Here is a 24,179-nt window from a genome sequence, read left to right as displayed (position 1 = left end):
AACGGCTGTGGAAAATCGAAGAAAGCTTAAGAAGAACTCCTGTGTGATGAAGGTATTGGAAGCATGAAGTACAAATAAGGAATACTGTATTTACTAGTTTCATTAAAATTTGATGAGTGGTAAGTGGTACTCAAATTATCTGTGGAGTACCTATGTACACACTGCACTGAAACCTGATGTACAGATACTCCACAGATTAGTAAAGTTTATGCAAATTAGTAAGCACAAAATTTAACCTATGTACCAAGTTGCATTGCATTTAATCTGTTGCAAATTAAGTCATTAATACACATGGATTTCAACCAAAAACTAATCAGGTCTGTACATTATCAATTAGGTTTCATTAAAATGTGTTGAATAGTACTTGAAAAACAAGTGAAAATGCTTAAAATTGGCTAATTATTATGTTTTATCTTAGAGCAACAACAACATCAGAAATACCAGAGATTTCAGAATTTTTCTTTAAAATTACACACAAGCAGTAATGATAATATAAACTAGACAGAATTCATCGGAGATGCCAACCTGCAACAACTCTCAAAGTCATAATTATCACCTTATGATTGCATAGTTACACCTGGCAGTGCTTATTGAGAACATATACATACAGACTACCAGATAATTCATGTATCCATAAAGATATGCAAAATAGCTACTTAAGATGCTAAATACATTTTCCAATTAAAAATTCAAGTTCAAGATATTTTCATATAATCATAGTAATTGAATGTTTATAACCTGTTACAAGATACCTCAATTATGTGTAAGCAACCTTTAGTATCTCTAACTCCAAACAACTTACTGGTAACTTAAAGGGCGACAGTCGTCGTGCCGCGTCCTGTTCGATATGGGACTCATAGCGACGTACACAATGCATGTGAAATACATTGTTTATTTACATGAAATTTGAACGCGTGCTGCGCTATGACCACCACGCTTTAACAATCATCTAATTCAGTTCTATTTTAAATGCTGCTTTGATATACAATATGGGGAGGCAGAAATCAATTAATTACCATGGCAACAAATCACCAACAAATGTCATCAGCTTAGAAACTTTGAAATTATCATTCAAGGAAAGCAAATCATTTTCTTACCAAAAAGCTAAGACGCCACGGTAACCAAAAATAATAACTCATTTGTAATTCCCATTAGCAATCAGAATGTTTTGGGGTGGGGCAGACTCGGTTGAGAGACAAACTTTAAAAACATTGGATGATACTCAAGAGACCAGGGAATGCGTTAACCCCATATTTTGCTTCCCGGACTCCAATTATTTAAGAGGGACCCAGTTTTTCAGGCAAGCTGGGGTCCAATCTCTAATAAAGTTATCCAGGGTCAAATTTCAATTTCTTAGAATTTTGTAAGTGGGACTCGTCTTGCCGAGACACGAGTGCAAACCCTGCAAGAGACAACAATGAAATGGAACTGATTAAATTATTGTTTGTTTAATAATAAACTTTGAGGAAAGATCTCTTCTTTAATAGTTACTGCCTGCATTTCAATGCATATCAACTGTTAGGTATTAGTGTCTAGGGATAATAGAGTTAGAATGGTGCCATCCGTAATCAGCTGGTGAAATTCTCACATTAGAGTTATAGAGTTAGAATGGTGCCATCGGTAATCAGCTGGTGAAATTCTCACATTAGAGTTATAGAGTTAGAATGGTGCCATCGGTAATCAGCTGGTGAAATTCTCACATTAGAGTTATAGAGTTAGAATGGTGCCATCCGTAATCAGCTGGTGAAATTCTCACATTAGAGTTATAGAGTTAGAATGGTGTCATCGGTAATCAGCTGGTGAAATTCTCACATTAGAGTTATAGAGTTAGAATGGTGCCATCCGTAATCAGCTGGTGAAATTCTCACATTAGAGTTATAGAGTTAGAATGGTGCCATCCGTAATCAGCTGGTGAAATTCTCACATTAGAGTTATAGAGTTAGAATGGTGCCATCGGTAATCAGCTGGTGAAATTCTCACATTAGAGTTATAGAGTTAGAATGGTGCCATCGGTAATCAGCTGGTGAAATTCTCACATTAGAGTTATAGAGTTAGAATGGTGCCATCGGTAATCAGCTGGTGAAATTCTCACATTAGAGTTATAGAGTTAGAATGGTGTCATCGGTAATCAGCTGGTGAAATTCTCACATTAGAGTTATAGAGTTAGAATGGTGCCATCGGTAATCAGCTGGTGAAATTCTCACATTAGAGTTATAGAGTTAGAATGGTGCCATCCGTAATCAGCTGGTGAAATTCTCACATTAGAGTTATAGAATTAGAATGGTGCCATCGGTAATCAGCTGGTGAAATTCTCACATTAGAGTTATAGAGTTAGAATGGTGCCATCGGTAATCAGCTGGTGAAATTCTCACATTAGAGTTATAGAGTTAGAATGGTGCCATCGGTAATCAGCTGGTGAAATTCTCACATTAGAGTTATAGAGTTAGAATGGTGCCATCGGTAATCAGCTGGTGAAATTCTCACATTAGAGTTATAGAGTTAGAATGGTGTCATCGGTAATCAGCTGGTGAAATTCTCACATTAGAGTTATAGAGTTAGAATGGTGTCATCCGTAATCAGCTGGTGAAATTCTCACATTAGAGTTATAGAGTTAGAATGGTGCCATCCGTAATCAGCTGGTGAAATTCTCACATTAGAGTTATAGAGTTAGAATGGTGTCATCGGTAATCAGCTGGTGAAATTCTCACATTAGAGTTATAGAGTTAGAATGGTGCCATCGGTAATCAGCTGGTGAAATTCTCACATTAGAGTTATAGAGTTAGAATGGTGTCATCGGTAATCAGCTGGTGAAATTCTCACATTAGAGTTATAGAGTTAGAATGGTGTCATCGGTAATCAGCTGGTGAAATTCTCACATTAGAGTTATAGAGTTAGAATGGTGTCATCGGTAATCAGCTGGTGAAATTCTCACATTAGAGTTATAGAGTTAGAATGGTGCCATCGGTAATCAGCTGGTGAAATTCTCACATTAGAGTTATAGAGTTAGAATGGTGCCATCGGTAATCAGCTGGTGAAATTCTCACATTAGAGTTATAGAGTTAGAATGGTGTCATCGGTAATCAGCTGGTGAAATTCTCACATTACAGTTATAGAGTTAGAATGGTGCCATCCGTAATCAGCTGGTGAAATTCTCACATTAGAGTTATAGAGTTAGAATGGTGTCATCGGTAATCAGCTGGTGAAATTCTCACATTAGAGTTATAGAGTTAGAATGGTGCCATCGGTAATCAGCTGGTGAAATTCTCACATTAGAGTTATAGAGTTAGAATGGTGCCATCGGTAATCAGCTGGTGAAATTCTCACATTAGAGTTATAGAGTTAGAATGGTGTCATCGGTAATCAGCTGGTGAAATTCTCACATTAGAGTTATAGAGTTAGAATGGTGCCATCGGTAATCAGCTGGTGAAATTCTCACATTAGAGTTATAGAGTTAGAATGGTGCCATCGGTAATCAGCTGGTGAAATTCTCACATTAGAGTTATAGAGTTAGAATGGTGTCATCGGTAATCAGCTGGTGAAATTCTCACATTAGAGTTATAGAGTTAGAATGGTGCCATCCGTAATCAGCTGGTGAAATTCTCACATTAGAGTTATAGAGTTAGAATGGTGTCATCGGTAATCAGCTGGTGAAATTCTCACATTAGAGTTATAGAGTTAGAATGGTGTCATCCGTAATCAGCTGGTGAAATTCTCACATTAGAGTTATAGAGTTAGAATGGTGCCATCCGTAATCAGCTGGTGAAATTCTCACATTAGAGTTATAGAGTTAGAATGGTGTCATCGGTAATCAGCTGGTGAAATTCTCACATTAGAGTTATAGAGTTAGAATGGTGCCATCGGTAATCAGCTGGTGAAATTCTCACATTAGAGTTATAGAGTTAGAATGGTGTCATCGGTAATCAGCTGGTGAAATTCTCACATTAGAGTTATAGAGTTAGAATGGTGTCATCGGTAATCAGCTGGTGAAATTCTCACATTAGAGTTATAGAGTTAGAATGGTGTCATCGGTAATCAGCTGGTGAAATTCTCACATTAGAGTTATAGAGTTAGAATGGTGCCATCGGTAATCAGCTGGTGAAATTCTCACATTAGAGTTATAGAGTTAGAATGGTGCCATCGGTAATCAGCTGGTGAAATTCTCACATTAGAGTTATAGAGTTAGAATGGTGTCATCGGTAATCAGCTGGTGAAATTCTCACATTACAGTTATAGAGTTAGAATGGTGCCATCCGTAATCAGCTGGTGAAATTCTCACATTAGAGTTATAGAGTTAGAATGGTGTCATCGGTAATCAGCTGGTGAAATTCTCACATTAGAGTTATAGAGTTAGAATGGTGCCATCGGTAATCAGCTGGTGAAATTCTCACATTAGAGTTATAGAGTTAGAATGGTGCCATCGGTAATCAGCTGGTGAAATTCTCACATTAGAGTTATAGAGTTAGAATGGTGTCATCAGTAATCAGCTGGTGAAATTCTCACATTAGAGTTATAGAGTTAGAATGGTGCCATCGGTAATCAGCTGGTGAAATTCTCACATTAGAGTTATAGAGTTAGAATGGTGCCATCGGTAATCAGCTGGTGAAATTCTCACATTAGAGTTATAGAGTTAGAATGGTGCCATCGGTAATCAGCTGGTGAAATTCTCACATTAGAGTTATAGAGTTAGAATGGTGCCATCCGTAATCAGCTGGTGAAATTCTCACATTAGAGTTATAGAGTTAGAATGGTGTCATCGGTAATCAGCTGGTGAAATTCTCACATTAGAGTTATAGAGTTAGAATGGTGCCATCGGTAATCAGCTGGTGAAATTCTCACATTAGAGTTATAGAGTTAGAATGGTGCCATCGGTAATCAGCTGGTGAAATTCTCACATTAGAGTTATAGAGTTAGAATGGTGCCATCGGTAATCAGCTGGTGAAATTCTCACATTAGAGTTATAGAGTTAGAATGGTGTCATCGGTAATCAGCTGGTGAAATTCTCACATTAGAGTTATAGAGTTAGAATGGTGTCATCGGTAATCAGCTGGTGAAATTCTCACATTAGAGTTATAGAGTTAGAATGGTGCCATCCGTAATCAGCTGGTGAAATTCTCACATTACAGTTATAGAGTTAGAATGGTGTCATCGGTAATCAGCTGGTGAAATTCTCACATTACAGTTATAGAGTTAGAATGGTGTCATCGGTAATCAGCTGGTGAAATTCTCACATTAGAGTTATAGAGTTAGAATGGTGTCATCGGTAATCAGCTGGTGAAATTCTCACATTAGAGTTATAGAGTTAGAATGGTGCCATCCGTAATCAGCTGGTGAAATTCTCACATTACAGTTATAGAGTTAGAATGGTGCCATCCGTAATCAGCTGGTGAAATTCTCACATTAGAGTTATAGAGTTAGAATGGTGTCATCGGTAATCAGCTGGTGAAATTCTCACATTACAGTTATAGAGTTAGAATGGTGCCATCCGTAATCAGCTGGTGAAATTCTCACATTAGAGTTATAGAGTTAGAATGGTGCCATCGGTAATCAGCTGGTGAAATTCTCACATTACAGTTATAGAGTTAGAATGGTGCCATCCGTAATCAGCTGGTGAAATTCTCACATTACAGTTATAGAGTTAGAATGGTGCCATCCGTAATCAGCTGGTGAAATTCTCACATTAGAGTTATAGAGTTAGAATGGTGCCATCGGTAATCAGCTGGTGAAATTCTCACATTACAGTTATAGAGTTAGAATGGTGTCATCGGTAATCAGCTGGTGAAATTCTCACATTACAGTTATAGAGTTAGAATGGTGCCATCCGTAATCAGCTGGTGAAATTCTCACATTAGAGTTATAGAGTTAGAATGGTGCCATCGGTAATCAGCTGGTGAAATTCTCACATTAGAGTTATAGAGTTAGAATGGTGCCATCGGTAATCAGCTGGTGAAATTCTCACATTACAGTTATAGAGTTAGAATGGTGCCATCGGTAATCAGCTGGTGAAATTCTCACATTAGAGTTATAGAGTTAGAATGGTGTCATCGGTAATCAGCTGGTGAAATTCTCACATTAGAGTTATAGAGTTAGAATGGTGCCATCGGTAATCAGCTGGTGAAATTCTCACATTAGAGTTATAGAGTTAGAATGGTGCCATCGGTAATCAGCTGGTGAAATTCTCACATTAGAGTTATAGAGTTAGAATGGTGTCATCGGTAATCAGCTGGTGAAATTCTCACATTACAGTTATAGAGTTAGAATGGTGCCATCCGTAATCAGCTGGTGAAATTCTCACATTAGAGTTATAGAGTTAGAATGGTGCCATCGGTAATCAGCTGGTGAAATTCTCACATTAGAGTTATAGAGTTAGAATGGTGTCATCGGTAATCAGCTGGTGAAATTCTCACATTACAGTTATAGAGTTAGAATGGTGCCATCCGTAATCAGCTGGTGAAATTCTCACATTAGAGTTATAGAGTTAGAATGGTGCCATCGGTAATCAGCTGGTGAAATTCTCACATTAGAGTTATAGAGTTAGAATGGTGCCATCCGTAATCAGCTGGTGAAATTCTCACATTAGAGTTATAGAGTTAGAATGGTGTCATCGGTAATCAGCTGGTGAAATTCTCACATTAGAGTTATAGAGTTAGAATGGTGTCATCGGTAATCAGCTGGTGAAATTCTCACATTAGAGTTATAGAGTTAGAATGGTGCCATCCGTAATCAGCTGGTGAAATTCTCACATTAGAGTTATAGAGTTAGAATGGTGCCATCGGTAATCAGCTGGTGAAATTCTCACATTACAGTTATAGAGTTAGAATGGTGCCATCGGTAATCAGCTGGTGAAATTCTCACATTAGAGTTATAGAGTTAGAATGGTGCCATCGGTAATCAGCTGGTGAAATTCTCACATTAGAGTTATAGAGTTAGAATGGTGCCATCGGTAATCAGCTGGTGAAATTCTCACATTAGAGTTATAGAGTTAGAATGGTGCCATCCGTAATCAGCTGGTGAAATTCTCACATTAGAGTTATAGAGTTAGAATGGTGTCATCGGTAATCAGCTGGTGAAATTCTCACATTAGAGTTATAGAGTTAGAATGGTGCCATCGGTAATCAGCTGGTGAAATTCTCACATTAGAGTTATAGAGTTAGAATGGTGCCATCGGTAATCAGCTGGTGAAATTCTCACATTAGAGTTATAGAGTTAGAATGGTGCCATCGGTAATCAGCTGGTGAAATTCTCACATTAGAGTTATAGAGTTAGAATGGTGTCATCGGTAATCAGCTGGTGAAATTCTCACATTAGAGTTATAGAGTTAGAATGGTGTCATCGGTAATCAGCTGGTGAAATTCTCACATTAGAGTTATAGAGTTAGAATGGTGCCATCCGTAATCAGCTGGTGAAATTCTCACATTACAGTTATAGAGTTAGAATGGTGTCATCGGTAATCAGCTGGTGAAATTCTCACATTACAGTTATAGAGTTAGAATGGTGTCATCGGTAATCAGCTGGTGAAATTCTCACATTAGAGTTATAGAGTTAGAATGGTGTCATCGGTAATCAGCTGGTGAAATTCTCACATTAGAGTTATAGAGTTAGAATGGTGCCATCCGTAATCAGCTGGTGAAATTCTCACATTACAGTTATAGAGTTAGAATGGTGCCATCCGTAATCAGCTGGTGAAATTCTCACATTAGAGTTATAGAGTTAGAATGGTGTCATCGGTAATCAGCTGGTGAAATTCTCACATTACAGTTATAGAGTTAGAATGGTGCCATCCGTAATCAGCTGGTGAAATTCTCACATTAGAGTTATAGAGTTAGAATGGTGCCATCGGTAATCAGCTGGTGAAATTCTCACATTACAGTTATAGAGTTAGAATGGTGCCATCCGTAATCAGCTGGTGAAATTCTCACATTAGAGTTATAGAGTTAGAATGGTGCCATCCGTAATCAGCTGGTGAAATTCTCACATTAGAGTTATAGAGTTAGAATGGTGCCATCCGTAATCAGCTGGTGAAATTCTCACATTAGAGTTATAGAGTTAGAATGGTGCCATCCGTAATCAGCTGGTGAAATTCTCACATTAGAGTTATAGAGTTAGAATGGTGCCATCCGTAATCAGCTGGTGAAATTCTCACATTAGAGTTATAGAGTTAGAATGGTGTCATCGGTAATCAGCTGGTGAAATTCTCACATTACAGTTATAGAGTTAGAATGGTGCCATCCGTAATCAGCTGGTGAAATTCTCACATTAGAGTTATAGAGTTAGAATGGTGCCATCGGTAATCAGCTGGTGAAATTCTCACATTACAGTTATAGAGTTAGAATGGTGCCATCCGTAATCAGCTGGTGAAATTCTCACATTAGAGTTATAGAGTTAGAATGGTGCCATCCGTAATCAGCTGGTGAAATTCTCACATTAGAGTTATAGAGTTAGAATGGTGCCATCCGTAATCAGCTGGTGAAATTCTCACATTAGAGTTATAGAGTTAGAATGGTGCCATCCGTAATCAGCTGGTGAAATTCTCACATTAGAGTTATAGAGTTAGAATGGTGCCATCCGTAATCAGCTGGTGAAATTCTCACATTAGAGTTATAGAGTTAGAATGGTGTCATCGGTAATCAGCTGGTGAAATTCTCACATTAGAGTTATAGAGTTAGAATGGTGCCATCGGTAATCAGCTGGTGAAATTCTCACATTAGAGTTATAGAGTTAGAATGGTGCCATCGGTAATCAGCTGGTGAAATTCTCACATTAGAGAGAGAAATAGCTTTAAAGATTTTTCCGATATCCATGGAAGAAAGAATTTATGTGCTTATGACATACATCGCGTGTCTATTTCAAAACCACAGTTATAAATGTACTGAAACACTTTGCAATGGAGTAATGAAAGTAAAAAGATGATCAGAAGTATTCCATAAAACTGTAATTCATTTCTTTACTTCCAGAAAATAAATCACAAAATGAAGATATATTATACATGTAGTAAGTAAATTCAGCTGTAGAGGTCAAACAGATCCTTGGATAGGTCAAGTACTGCACAGCACCCATTTAATTCAATGGAATGTGGAAGTCTCTCCATACTTATATCCTCCTCTGCTACACTGTAAACCGTTCAATTTTCACTACTAGAATTGTTTGCAAATTTAAGATTTTATGGCATTTAAGAAGACAAAATTTCACATAAGTCACATCACTTTTTTTACTCATGAAAATTATATAAAATTGTGACAAAATTCAAATTGTTTACATTATACATATTCAATTATTTCTGATCAATTACTATTCATGCCGCACTAATTTGGGGGCCATGATCAGCTTGGATTTTCGGGAAAACAATCATTCATTATATATCTCATCGGGAAATGATGACTTAATTTTGATAATATATTTGACATATAATACTTATTGTACCTTTATGTCCATATTCCAGTGTATTATTGCATGGTGTACTGAATTATTTCATATTTCACTGTATACAATGTACATGAACTTGATATCTGTAATCTAAATTTATTGTAACCATAGAAACAACATACTCAAGACCTTGATAAGCTAAGCAATGTGGCAAACAGATGGTACTGTAATGAGATGACACACACTGACCAGTCTGGTCTTGTGAGGACAAAGAGTATATATGTGGATGGCAGGCAGGCAGGCAGGCAGGCAGGCAGGCAGGCAGGCAGGCATTTAGTGAGTGAAACACTGCAATGTTTTTGCAGCAGGTCCATTTGAGGGAAATTTAATTTCACACAAAGTCTTTCAGCAGTGCACCATCTCATATCATCGGAGTACCTATAAATTGGTTAATTTATGCAAATTACAAATGTAGGTAATTAGTAAGCATGAATTTTAACCCTAAATTTAACAAGCATCAAGTTTCATTGAATCTGATGAGTGGTTGAGATATTGGTGGAAAATTTAAATATCGGCTATTTATTATGCAAATTAGGTCATTAATATGCATGAACTGTGCACTATCCTCAATCATCTATGCATCATGTTTTATCAAAATATGTTGAATGGTTCTGGAGAAAATGTGAAAATGCGTAAAACGGGCTAATTAATATACAAATTAGGTAATTAATATGCATAGGATTTCAACTAAAATTAATCAGTACTGCGCATAATCTCAAAACATCTATGTACCATGTACCATTGAATGAAAACTATCCATCTGGTCATTTTACAGGCCCACAACTCATCAATTTTAATCAGACTCACTATAAATATTACAATACACAATAGGCATTTTTTGTGATATTTGCTAAAAATAATTTTACACACATTTTATAACTGGCTTTGCAATTGCCACCACCATTTAGATATTGTGTCACAGTATTTCAGTTTATTTTTGATAAATTAAAAATCATTGCATATGTACTATGTTTGCATTTGAAGATTCGATACTATAAAACACTTTTTGCTTACAACTTATTGTCGCTGAAAGAATACATACATGTAGAAAAATACCTACAATTAATAAAAAGTTAATTTATTATATAACCTGGACAGCAGAAACCATTACACATAATTTTCCTCGCCATAACACATTTGTCCATACTCGTAACTTCTTGCAATAATGGATTTCATGTTCACAGATGGCAATTATACAATATTAGAGATTATGCCCATGGGAGCTTGAGCATTTTTTTTTTTTTTACAAACATTGTTTTCACTGACATTTATTTTGCAATCATCTGCAAATTTTTCAATATATTTTTTATTCACCCTCAACTTCTCTTCACATGAGCTTTCAGCTCACCTTCACTTTCAAATGGGTAACCCCTTATGATAATATCGATATCACATTGTTTGTAGTCGTATTCTCATTAAAAAACAACATTGCTAAGTTTCTAGACATACAATGAACTGTAACAATACTGTCAAATCCACTTGTGTCCTTGACAATCAAGTGAAATATACATTTTTCCCAAACATCTAAATATAAAAAATCATTGATTCATCCCAGCGGTTATATATATTGCAGATAGCTAGGTAACCAACATTTGAATGTAAATCTCCTTGGTGACAAACAGTCAAGGGACAATAGCCAAGGGGGTGAGGAACTGCATTTCTAAGTGATATATTTATACATAGTGTATGTAATTAGGGATGGTATACCTAGTGAATTTTTACCATTTTCTAGGACATTTCAATATTCTCAAAATATGTACCCATGACCTAGATTTAATTTTTTATTATCCTAATGTCATTAACCCATCAGCCAGAACCTCTGTAACTGTAAGCAATAATTCATTTTTTGGGGTATTATGTAAATAATACAATAGCAAAGATGCTGAATATATACAGATACATCAGAACTAGGGACATAGAAAGATGCTGAATATATACAGATACATCAGAACTAGGGACATAGAAAGATGCTGAATATATACAGATACATCAGAACTAGGGACATAGAAAGATGCTGAATATATACAGATACATCAGAACTAGGGACATAGAAAGATGCTGAATATATACAGATACATCAGAACTAGGGACATAGAAAGATGCTGAATATATACAGATACATCAGAACTAGGGACATAGAAAGATGCTGAATATATACAGATACATCAGAACTAGGGACATAGAAAGATGCTGAATATATACAGATACATCAGAACTAGGGACATAGAAAGATGCTGAATATATACAGATACATCAGAACTAGGGACATAGAAAGATGCTGAATATATACAGATACATCAGAACTAGGGACATAGAAAGATGCTGAATATATACAGATACATCAGAACTAGGGACATAGAAAGATGCTGAATATATACAGATACATCAGAACTAGGGACATAGAAAGATGCTGAATATATACAGATACATCAGAACTAGGGACATAGAAAGATGCTGAATATATACAGATACATCAGAACTAGGGACATAGAAAAACATGTGACATTACTAATGAAGACTACTTTTATAGTAAGTAATAATACCAGGAGTGGTTCAGAATATAAGAGTACTGTCACCTTGTCACCCTGACTCATTTACATTCTATCTATATTCTAGTGTCATTACAATTAATGATTGACAAGGTAATTAGCAAACAAGACATCAATTATGCAAATTGATAGGTTTAATAAGACATCTGCACCAGGATATATTCATCATCTGCCAAGTGATTTGAATAGAAACACATCACATATGTTTTTAAAGCTTTGAGCTGCAATAATACAAGATTGAGGAAGTTTATTTAGCTCTGAACCACATTAACACGAGTCAGAATATAGTTTTAAGCTTTGAGCAACGATAGCACATATTGCATTTCTGATTAACATCATTGTATAATTTAGATCAGTTTAGACTAATATGCTAAATTGTGATGTTAGATTGGCAGTGTGTGAAAATACAATATAAACTCATGATGTGTACAAATAATGTCTTTTAGCGATTTATCAATTTATGACAAAAGCAATGGTCTAAGTTGTAAAATAATACATGCAGGTTTTTTAGGACATGTATATGACAGAATTACAAATGATTCCAGAACATTTATACTGTCAATAATCAGCAAACTTTGTATAAGTAATTTTATATTGTACATGTACATGTATGCACAAAAATCAACCACATTCATAATTTGTCAAAACCAAAAATTGTCATTCCAACTCAGCAGCCAATCAGCAACAGCCTTACAGTTGATTTCAATTTTAGTTTCAAATACCCCGGGGAAAATGTTTAATGTTTGTTCCTGATTGGTAGGAATCTGAGAATGTAAAGTAATGCAGTGCAGTGCAGTGCAGTGCAGTGCAGTAATATAAAATGATTTCATGTTCAGAGAAAAAAAATCAAGAAACTCTGCATAGTCTGGGACTCACAAGATTTGTTAATATGTCAGTCATCACCAACATTCAAAACAGTGAGTACCATGGCAACCAAACAATCTTGGCATGCAAGCTGGTAAATATTTGCATGATGTATTCACAAAAGATGATATATCACTCAAGCCAACATTTTTGAGAAGTTGTCATAGTGCTCCCATACATTTGTATCAGATAAAAATAAAATATTAGTGCTCCCATACATTTGTATCAGATAAAAATAAAATATTAGTTCTCCCATACATTTGTATCAGACAAAAATAAAATATTAGTGCTCCCATACATTTGTATCAGATAAAAATAAAATATTAGTTCTCCCATACATTTGTATCAGACAAAAATAAAATATTAGTGCTCCCATACATTTGTATCAGATAAAAATAAAATATTAGTGCTCCCATACATTTGTATCAGATAAAAATAAAATATTAGTTCTCCCATACATTTGTATCAGACAAAAATAAAATATTAGTGCTCCCATACATTTGTATCAGATAAAAATAAAATATTAGTGCTCCCATACATTTGTATCAGACAAAAATAAAATATTAGTGCTCCCATACATTTGTATCAGATAAAAATAAAATATTAGTGCTCCCATACATTTGTATCAGATAAAAATAAAATATTAGTTCTCCCATACATTTGTATCAGACAAAAATAAAATATTAGTGCTCCCATACATTTGTATCAGATAAAAATAAAATATTAGTGCTCCCATACATTTGTATCAGATAAAAATAAAATATTAGTGCTCCCATACATTTGTATTAGATAAAAATAAAATATTAGTGCTCCCATACATTTGTATTAGATAAAAATAAAATATTAGTGCTCCCATACATTTGTATCAGATAAAAATAAAATATTAGTGCTCCCATACATTTGTATTAGATAAAAATAAAATATTAGTGCTCCCATACATTTGTATCAGATAAAAATAAAATATTAGTGCTCCCATACATTTGTATCAGATAAAAATAAAATATTAGTGCTCCCATACATTTGTATTAGATAAAAATAAAATATTAGTGCTCCCATACATTTGTATCAGATAAAAATAAAATATTAGTGCTCCCATACATTTGTATTAGATAAAAATAAAATATTAGTGCTCCCATACATTTGTATCAGATAAAAATAAAATATTAGTGCTCCCATACATTTGTATTAGATAAAAATAAAATATTAGTGCTCCCATACATTTGTATCAGATAAAAATAAAATATTAGTGCTCCCATACATTTGTATTAAATAAAAATAAAATATTAGTGCTCCCATACATTTGTATCAGATAAAAATAAAATATTAGAGCTCCCATACATTTGTATTAGATAAAAATAAAATATTAGTGCTCCCATACATTTGTATCAGATAAAAATAAAATATTAGTGCTCCCATACATTTGTATCAGATAAAAATAAAATAATAGTGCTCCCATACATTTGTATCAGATAAAAATAAAATATTAGTGCTCCCATACATTTGTATCAGATAAAAATAAAATACTAGTGCTCCCATACATTTGTATCAGATAAAAATAAAATATTAGTGCTCCCATACATTTGTATCAGATAAAAATAAAATATTAGTGCTCCCATACATTTGTATCAGATAAAAATAAAATATTAGTGCTCCCATACATTTGTATCAGATAAAAATAAAATATTAGTGCTCCCATACATTTGTATCAGATAAAAATAAAATATTAGTGCTCCCATACATTTGTATCAGATAAAAATAAAATATTAGTGCTCCCATACATTTGTATCAGATAAACATAAAATATTAGTGCTCCCATACATTTGTATCAGATAAAAATAAAATATTAGTGCTCCCATACATTTGTATCATGGAAAAATTAAATATTAGTGCTCCCATACATTTGTATCAGATAAAAATAAAATATTAGTGCTCCCATACATTTGTATCAGATAAAAATAAAATATTAGTGCTCCCATACATTTGTATACGGTATCATAGAAAAATAAAATATTAGTGCTCCCATACATTTGTATCAGATAAAAATAAAATATTAGTGCTCCCATACATTTGTATCAGAGAAAAATAAAATATTAGTGCTCCCATACATTTGTATCAGATAAAAATAAAATATTAGTGCTCCCATACATTTGTATCAGATAAAAATAAAATATTAGTGCTCCCATACATTTGTATCATAGAAAAATAAAATATTAGTGCTCCCATACATTTGTATCAGATAAAAATAAAATATTAGTGCTCCCATACATTTGTATCAGATAAAAATAAAATACTAGTGCTCCCATACATTGGTATCAGATAAAAATAAAATATTAGTGCTCCCATACATTTGTATCAGAGAAAAATAAAATATTAGTGCTCCCATACATTTGTATTAGATAAAAATAAAATATTAGTGCTCCCATACATTTGTATCAGAGAAAAATAAAATATTAGTGCTCCCATACATTTGTATCAGATAAAAATAAATTAGTGCTCCCATACATTTGTATCAGAGAAAAATAAAATATTAGTGCTCCCATACATTTGTATCAGAGAAAAATAAAATATTAGTGCTCCCATACATTTGTATCAGATAAAAATAAAATATTAGTGCTCCCATACATTTGTATCAGAGAAAAATAAAATTTTAGTGCTCCCATACATTTGTATCAGAGAAAAATAAAATATTTGTGCTCCCATACATTTGTATTAGATAAAAATAAAATATTAGTGCTCCCATACATTTGTATCAGAGAAAAATAAAATATTAGTGCTCCCATACATTTGTATCAGATAAAAATAAATTAGTGCTCCCATACATTTGTATCAGAGAAAAATAAAATATTAGTGCTCCCATACATTTGTATCAGATAAAAATAAAATATTAGTGCTCCCATACATTTGTATCAGAGAAAAATAAAATTTTAGTGCTTCCATACATTTGTATCAGAGAAAAATAAAATATTTGTGCTCCCATACATTTGTATTAGATAAAAATAAAATATTAGTGCTCCCATACATTTGTATCAGAGAAAAATAAAATTTTAGTGCTCCCATACATTTGTATCAGAGAAAAATAAAATATTTGTGCTCCCATACATTTGTATTGGATAAAAATAAAATATTAGTGCTCCCATACATTTGTATCAGAGAAAAATTAAATATTAGTGCTCCCATACATTTGTATCAGAGAAAAATTAAATATTAGTGTTCCCATACATTTGTATCAGAGAAAAATTAAATATATTAGGAATCTTGAATGAGTTGATTCCTGTCAATTGATATAGTAACAGAGTTCACAAGTCATGTAACCCCAGTGGCTATACTCATTATACACAGAACACATGCACTGTCAGTCAAGACATGCATGCATGTCATCTAGTATTCACAGCATTACAGTGTTTTGTGCTTATACGGTACATTTTCCAAGGTGATTCACACAAATAAAAGACTACATATACATTTAAATGACTGTATATAGTGTTTTGTGGTATGATACATTTGTCTGATACAATCTAACACTATTCCAAGTAAGTATAGCATGTAAATAGATTACATTTGTACATGTGGCTGGCTTTAATGACTCAATGACAACAACATATTTTGTATTTAAACATGGCATATAACATTCCTGAAGGCAAATGGATACAGAATGCATTGGGAACCCTTAGGCACGTTCACGATTTGAAGGAGATACATTCGCGACCATATAAAAGTGGATTCAATAAACTTGTGTTCTTCACTTACTACATTTGTTTAATCAATCCAATATCACACATTGATTGGAGATTCTCCATCTACCAAACTGATTTCCAACACCAAGCATGACAACCAGTAAGTTTGATCTAAGTGTAAACTTTACACAGCTATACATGTAAAAATAAATCAAATAGAGCAGCAGTCTGGATAACATAAGCAATAGCACCAATTGATTGACATCATCTCTTTATATATGCAAAATCACAAGACAATAATATTCTGGCAACAAATGTATAAAACTATCTTGATCCAAAATACTTAATTTTGAGAGTTTGTGAGTCAGTGAAAACAGAAATTGCAAATGACATTTATGTGCTTGCACTATTTTAAAATTTTCCCTTCTACCGAATTTCACAAAAATTAGAGTACTACCAAAAGTTGATTAACTGGTATTGTTTAATTTATTCTGAAATGTTATGAGGTTATTACAAGGATACCAAAAGGTATACACGAAGACAGTACAGCAGGAATATCAACTGTAACAGAACAGAGGTCGTTGCAACCAAGTACTGCCTGTGTGCATACTTTCGGTATAACCTTATTATTATACATCTTTTCCTCCCAAGGATACATCATGGGAATGTCCAAAAATGTTTAGAACAGATTGAGCGAACTTCTTTGTATGGGGTCTGGTCAAGCCCTGGAGCTGCCATGTTCGTTTTTATTATTAGAGAATACTTACGTGCATAATTGTTCCATATTTCGACTTTGCATTTCCTAATATGGTAGGATGAAAATATCCCATAAAATACTGCAAAATTATGACACACTGTAACTTATGGTGTTACAGTAACAGATGTATAATAATACTTTCTATTTTTAACTAGAATTATAGTGTATCACCTAAATACTACAATACCCACAATTTAATGATATTTTCTTAGAATTAGGCTATATTTACTTGTTTAATATTATCTATTCAATGTACATGGCTTAATAAGAAGACCATAGCCATGAAATATCTTGAATTCACATTTATTACAAGGGCCTTTAAATCAATCACAACAATGTTTGCAACATATTGATATTCTGGTATAATAAAATCTCATCTGAAACATTAAAATTAAAGTTACCCATGATGGTTTAATGTGACTTGTCAACTTAAAATCTTCTCTGATCAGTTCAGTATTCAGACTTAACAAGTAAGTAAATTACATGATCCAAACTGATATTGTTTCCTGGTGTCACTAGGTATGAATTATTTGCCATGATTTGTGACAAATGATACCCATTCCAAATTGATAGCAATGGGGGTATAAACGTAAAACGCACCAATATTAAATTGATTAGAGATGAAATACAGCAAACTAAGCAGCAAAATTCAACTTGAATTGGACTTTGGAACAACCAAGAAATGGACTATGGGACAACTCAGAAATGGACTATGGGACAACCCAGAAATGGACCATGGGACAACCCAGAAATGGACCATGGAACAACCCAGAAATGGACTATAGCACAACCCAGAATTGGACTATGGGACAAACCAGAATTGGACTATGGGGCAAACCAGAATTGGACTATGGGGCAAACCAGAATTGGACTGTGGGACAACCCAGAATTGGACTGTGGGACAACCCAGAATTGGACTGTGGGACAACCAGAATTGGACTATGAGGTAAACCAGAATTGGACTATGAGGTAAACCAGAATTGGACTATGAGACAAACCAGAATTGGACTATGAGGTAAACCAGAATTGGACTATGGGACAAACCAGAATTGGACTATGGGACAAACCAGAATTGGACTATGAGGTAAACCAGAATTGGACTATGGGACAAACCAGAATTGGACTATGGGACAAACCAGAATTGGACTATGGGACAAACCAGAATTGGACTATGGGGCAAACCAGAATTGGACTATGGGACAAACCAGAATTGGACTATGGGACAAACCAGAATTGGACTATGGGACAAACCAGAATTGGACTATGGGGCAAACCAGAATTGGACTATGGGGCAAACCAGAATTGGACTATGGGGCAAACCAGAATTGGACTATGGGACAAACCAGAATTGGACTATGGGACAAACCAGAATTGGACTATGGGACAAACCAGAATTGGACTATGAGGTGAACCAGAATTGGACTATGAGGTAAACCAGAATTGGACTATGAGGTAAACCAGAATTGGACTATGGGACAAACCAGAATTGGACTATGGGACAAACCAGAATTGGACTATGGGACAAACCAGAATTGGACTATGGGACAAACCAGAATTGGACTATGAGGCAAACCAGAATTGGACTATGGGGCAAACCAGAATTGGACTATGGGGCAAACCAGAATTGGACTATGGGGCAAACCAGAATTGGACTATGGGGCAAACCAGAATTGGACTATGGGGCAAACCAGAATTGGACTATGGGGCAAACCAGAATTGGACTATGGGGCAAACCAGAATTGGACTATGGGACAAACCAGAATTGGACTATGGGACAAACCAGAATTGGACTATGAGGTAAACCAGAATTGGACTATGGGACAAACCAGAATTGGACTATGGGACAAACCAGAATTGGACTATGGGACAAACCAGAATTGGACTATGGGACAAACCAGAATTGGACTATGGGGCAAACCAGAATTGGACTATGGGACAAACCAGAATTGGACTATGAGGTAAACCAGAATTGGACTATGGGACAAACCAGAATTGGACTATGGGACAAACCAGAATTGGACTATGGGACAAACCAGAATTGGACTATGGGGCAAACCAGAATTGGACTATGGGACAAACCAGAATTGGACTATGGGACAAACCAGAATTGGACTATGAGGTAAACCAGAATTGGACTATGGGACAAACCAGAATTGGACTGTGGGACAAACCAGAATTGGACTATGGGACAAACCAGAATTGGACTATGGGACAAACCAGAATTGGACTATGGGACAAACCAGAATTGGACTATGGGACAAACCAGAATTGGACTATGGGACAAACCAGAATTGGACTATGAGGTAAACCAGAATTGGAATATGGGACAAACCAGAATTGGACTATGGGACAAACCAGAATTGGACTATGGGACAAACCAGAATTGGACTATGGGACAAACCAGAATTGGACTATGGGGCAAACCAGAATTGGACTATGGGACAAACCAGAATTGGACTATGGGGCAAACCAGAATTGGACTATGGGACAAACCAGAATTGGAATATGGGGCAAACCAGAATTGGACTATGGGACAAACCAGAATTGGACTATGGGGCAAACCAGAATTGGACTATGGGACAAACCAGAATTGGACTATGGGACAAACCAGAATTGGACTATGGGACAAACCAGAATTGGACTATGGGACAAACCAGAATTGGACTATGGGACAAACCAGAATTGGACTATGGAGCAAACCAGAATTGGACTATGGGACAAACCAGAATTGGACTATGGGATAAACCAGAATTGGACTATGGGGCAAACCAGAATTGGACTATGAGGTAAACCAGAATTGGACTATGGGACAAACCAGAATTGGACTATGGGACAAACCAGAATTGGACTATGGGGCAAACCAGAATTGGACTATGGGGCAAACCAGAATTGGACTATGGGGCAAACCAGAATTGGACTATGGGGCAAACCAGAATTGGACTATGGGACAAACCAGAATTGGACTATGAGGTAAACCAGAATTGGACTATGGGACAAACCAGAATTGGACTATGGGACAAACCAGAATTGGACTATGGGACAAACCAGAATTGGACTATGGGACAAACCAGAATTGGACTATGGGACAAACCAGAATTGGACTATGGGACAAACCAGAATTGGACTATGGGACAAACCAGAATTGGACTATGGGGCAAACCAGAATTGGACTATGGGACAAACCAGAATTGGACTATGGAGCAAACCAGAATTGGACTATGGGACAAACCAGAATTGGACTATGGGATAAACCAGAATTGGACTATGGGGCAAACCAGAATTGGACTATGGGATAAACCAGAATTGGACTATGGGGCAAACCAGAATTGGACTATGAGGTAAACCAGAATTGGACTATGGGACAAACCAGAATTGGACTATGGGACAAACCAGAATTGGACTATGGGGCAAACCAGAATTGGACTATGGGGCAAACCAGAATTGGACTATGGGACAAACCAGAATTGGACTATGGGGCAAACCAGAATTGGACTATGGGACAAACCAGAATTGGACTATGGGGCAAACCAGAATTGGACTATGGGACAAACCAGAATTGGACTATGGGACAAACCAGAATTGGACTATGGGACAAACCAGAATTGGACTATGGGACAAACCAGAATTGGACTATGGGACAAACCAGAATTGGACTATGGAGCAAACCAGAATTGGACTATGGGACAAACCAGAATTGGACTATGGAGCAAACCAGAATTGGACTATGGGACAAACCAGAATTGGACTATGGGATAAACCAGAATTGGACTATGGGGCAAACCAGAATTGGACTATGAGGTAAACCAGAATTGGACTATGGGACAAACCAGAATTGGACTATGGGACAAACCAGAATTGGACTATGGGGCAAACCAGAATTGGACTATGGGGCAAACCAGAATTGGACTATGGGACAAACCAGAATTGGACTATGAGGTAAACCAGAATTGGACTATGGGACAAACCAGAATTGGACTATGGGACAAACCAGAATTGGACTATGGGACAAACCAGAATTGGACTATGGGGCAAACCAGAATTGGACTATGGGGCAAACCAGAATTGGACTATGGGGCAAACCAGAATTGGACTATGGGGCAAACCAGAATTGGACTATGGGGCAAACCAGAATTGGACTATGGGACAAACCAGAATTGGACTATGGAGCAAACCAGAATTGGACTATGGGACAAACCAGAATTGGACTATGGGGCAAACCAGAATTGGACTATGGGGCAAACCAGAATTGGACTATGGGGCAAACCAGAATTGGACTATGGGGCAAACCAGAATTGGACTATGGGGCAAACCAGAATTGGACTATAGGACAAACCAGAATTGGACTATGGGACAAACCAGAACTGGACTATGGGACAAACCAGAATTGGACTATGGGACAAACCAGAATTGGACTATGGGACAAACCAGAATTGGACTATGGGACAAACCAGAATTGGACTATGGGACAAACCAGAATTGGACTATGGGACAAACCAGAACTGGACTATGGGACAAACCAGAACTGGACTATGGGACAAACCAGAATTGGACTATGGAACAAACCAGAATTGGACTATGGAACAAACCAGAATTGGACTATGGGGCAAACCAGAATTGGACTATGGGACAAACCAGAACTGGACTATGGGACAAACCAGAATTGGACTATGGAACAAACCAGAATTGGACTATGTAACAAACCAGAATTGGACTATGGGGGCAAACCAGAATTGGACTATGGGACAAACCAGAATTGGACTATGGGACAAACCAGAATTGGACTATGGGGCAAACCAGAATTGGACTATGGGACAAACCAGAATTGGACTATGGGACAAACCAGAATTGGACTATGGGACAAACCAGAATTGGACTATGGGGCAAACCAGAATTGGACTATGGGACAAACCAGAATTGGACTATGGGGCAAACCAGAATTGGACTATGGGACAAACCAGAATTGGACTGTGGGACAAACCAGAATTGGACTGTGGGACAAACCAGAATTGGACTATGGGACAAACCAGAATTGGACTATGGGACAAACCAGAATTGGACTATGGGACAAACCAGAATTGGACTATGGGACAAACCAGAATTGGACTATGGGACAAACCAGAATTGGACTATGGGACAAACCAGAATTGGACTATGAGGTAAACCAGAATTGGACTATGAGGTAAACCAGAATTGGACTATGGGACAAACCAGAATTGGACTATGGGACAAACCAGAATTGGACTATGGGACAAACCAGAATTGGACTATGGGACAAACCAGAATTGGACTATGGGGCAAACCAGAATTGGACTATGGGACAAACCAGAATTGGACTATGGGGCAAACCAGAATTGGACTATGGGACAAACCAGAATTGGACTATGGGGCAAACCAGAATTGGACTATGGGACAAACCAGAATTGGACTATGGGGCAAACCAGAATTGGACTATGGGACAAACCAGAATTGGACTATGGGGCAAACCAGAATTGGACTATGGGACAAACCAGAATTGGACTATGGGGCAAACCAGAATTGGACTATGGGGCAAACCAGAATTGGACTATGGGACAAACCAGAATTGGACTATGGGACAAACCAGAATTGGACTATGGGACAAACCAGAATTGGACTATGGGACAAACCAGAATTGGACTATGGGGCAAACCAGAATTGGACTATGGGACAAACCAGAATTGGACTATGGGGCAAACCAGAATTGGACTATGGGACAAACCAGAATTGGACTATGGGGCAAACCAGAATTGGACTATGGGGCAAACCAGAATTGGACTATGGGACAAACCAGAATTGGACTACGGGACAAACCAGAATTGGACTATGGGGCAAACCAGAATTGGACTATGGGACAAACCAGAATTGGACTATGGGGCAAACCAGAATTGGACTACGGGACAAACCAGAATTGGACTATGGGGCAAACCAGAATTGGACTATGGGACAAACCAGAATTGGACTATGGGACAAACCAGAATTGGACTATGAGACAAACCAGAATTGGACTACGGGACAAACCAGAATTGGACTATGGGGCAAACCAGAATTGGACTATGGGACAAACCAGAATTGGACTATGGGACAAACCAGAATTGGACTATGGGACAAACCAGAATTGGACTATGGGGCAAACCAGAATTGGACTATGGGACAAACCAGAATTGGACTATGGGACAAACCAGAATTGGACTATGGAACAAACCAGAATTGGACTATGGGACAAACCAGAATTGGACTATGAGGTAAACAAGTATTGGTTTGAGTTCGCAGTGTAAAGGACACTGCAAATGTCAGGTCAATAGGTTATCAGACAATCAATAAACATACATGCATTAGGCACATACACACATTAAAATGTTTTCAAAATTCACCTTATGGCTAACATAACATTTTTGTTCAAAATTACTCTATTTTGGACAAACAGACAATATAATAATGTTTTATCATCTTTGTTTTGTGGCAGGCAAGTATTCCAGATCTTTTATATTTTCATTTTGTTCCAGAAACAATACTCCCTGTTTGGTATTACATGTATTCAGTTTATCCAGGTATTTGGCATACAGGTGTGTTCAGTTTATCCAGGTATTTGGCATACAGGGGTGTTCAGTTTATCCAGGTATTTGGCATACAGGGGTGTTCAGTTTATCCAGGTATTTGGCATACAGGTGTGTTCAGTTTATCCAGGTATTTTACTTACAGGTGTGTTCAGTTTATCCAGGTATTTGGTATTAGGTTGATAGATGAATATAGAGTATATACAGTAAGTTGATAGATGAATATAGAGTATATACAGTAGGTTGATAGATGAATATAGAGTATATACAGTAGGTTGATAGATGAATATAGAGTATACACAGTAGGTTGATAGATGAATATAGAGTATATACAGTAGGTTGA

At 36.3% G+C, this 24,179-nt stretch overlaps 1 protein-coding gene across 1 annotated transcript in view; it reads right to left on the bottom strand.

Annotated features, from left to right (window-relative positions):
- Positions 1-24,179, bottom strand: part of LOC100366394 (beta-1-syntrophin-like) — a 63,436-nt gene that overhangs the window by 20,140 nt on the left and 19,117 nt on the right. The window lies entirely within an intron of this gene.

This window comes from Saccoglossus kowalevskii, chromosome 6, assembly GCF_978046115.1.
Source record: "Saccoglossus kowalevskii chromosome 6, keSacKowa6.1, whole genome shotgun sequence".
Lineage (NCBI taxonomy): Eukaryota > Metazoa > Hemichordata > Enteropneusta > Harrimaniidae > Saccoglossus > Saccoglossus kowalevskii.
The sequence above is the reverse complement of the archived record's forward strand: the minus strand, read 5'-3'. Positions and strand labels throughout refer to the sequence as shown.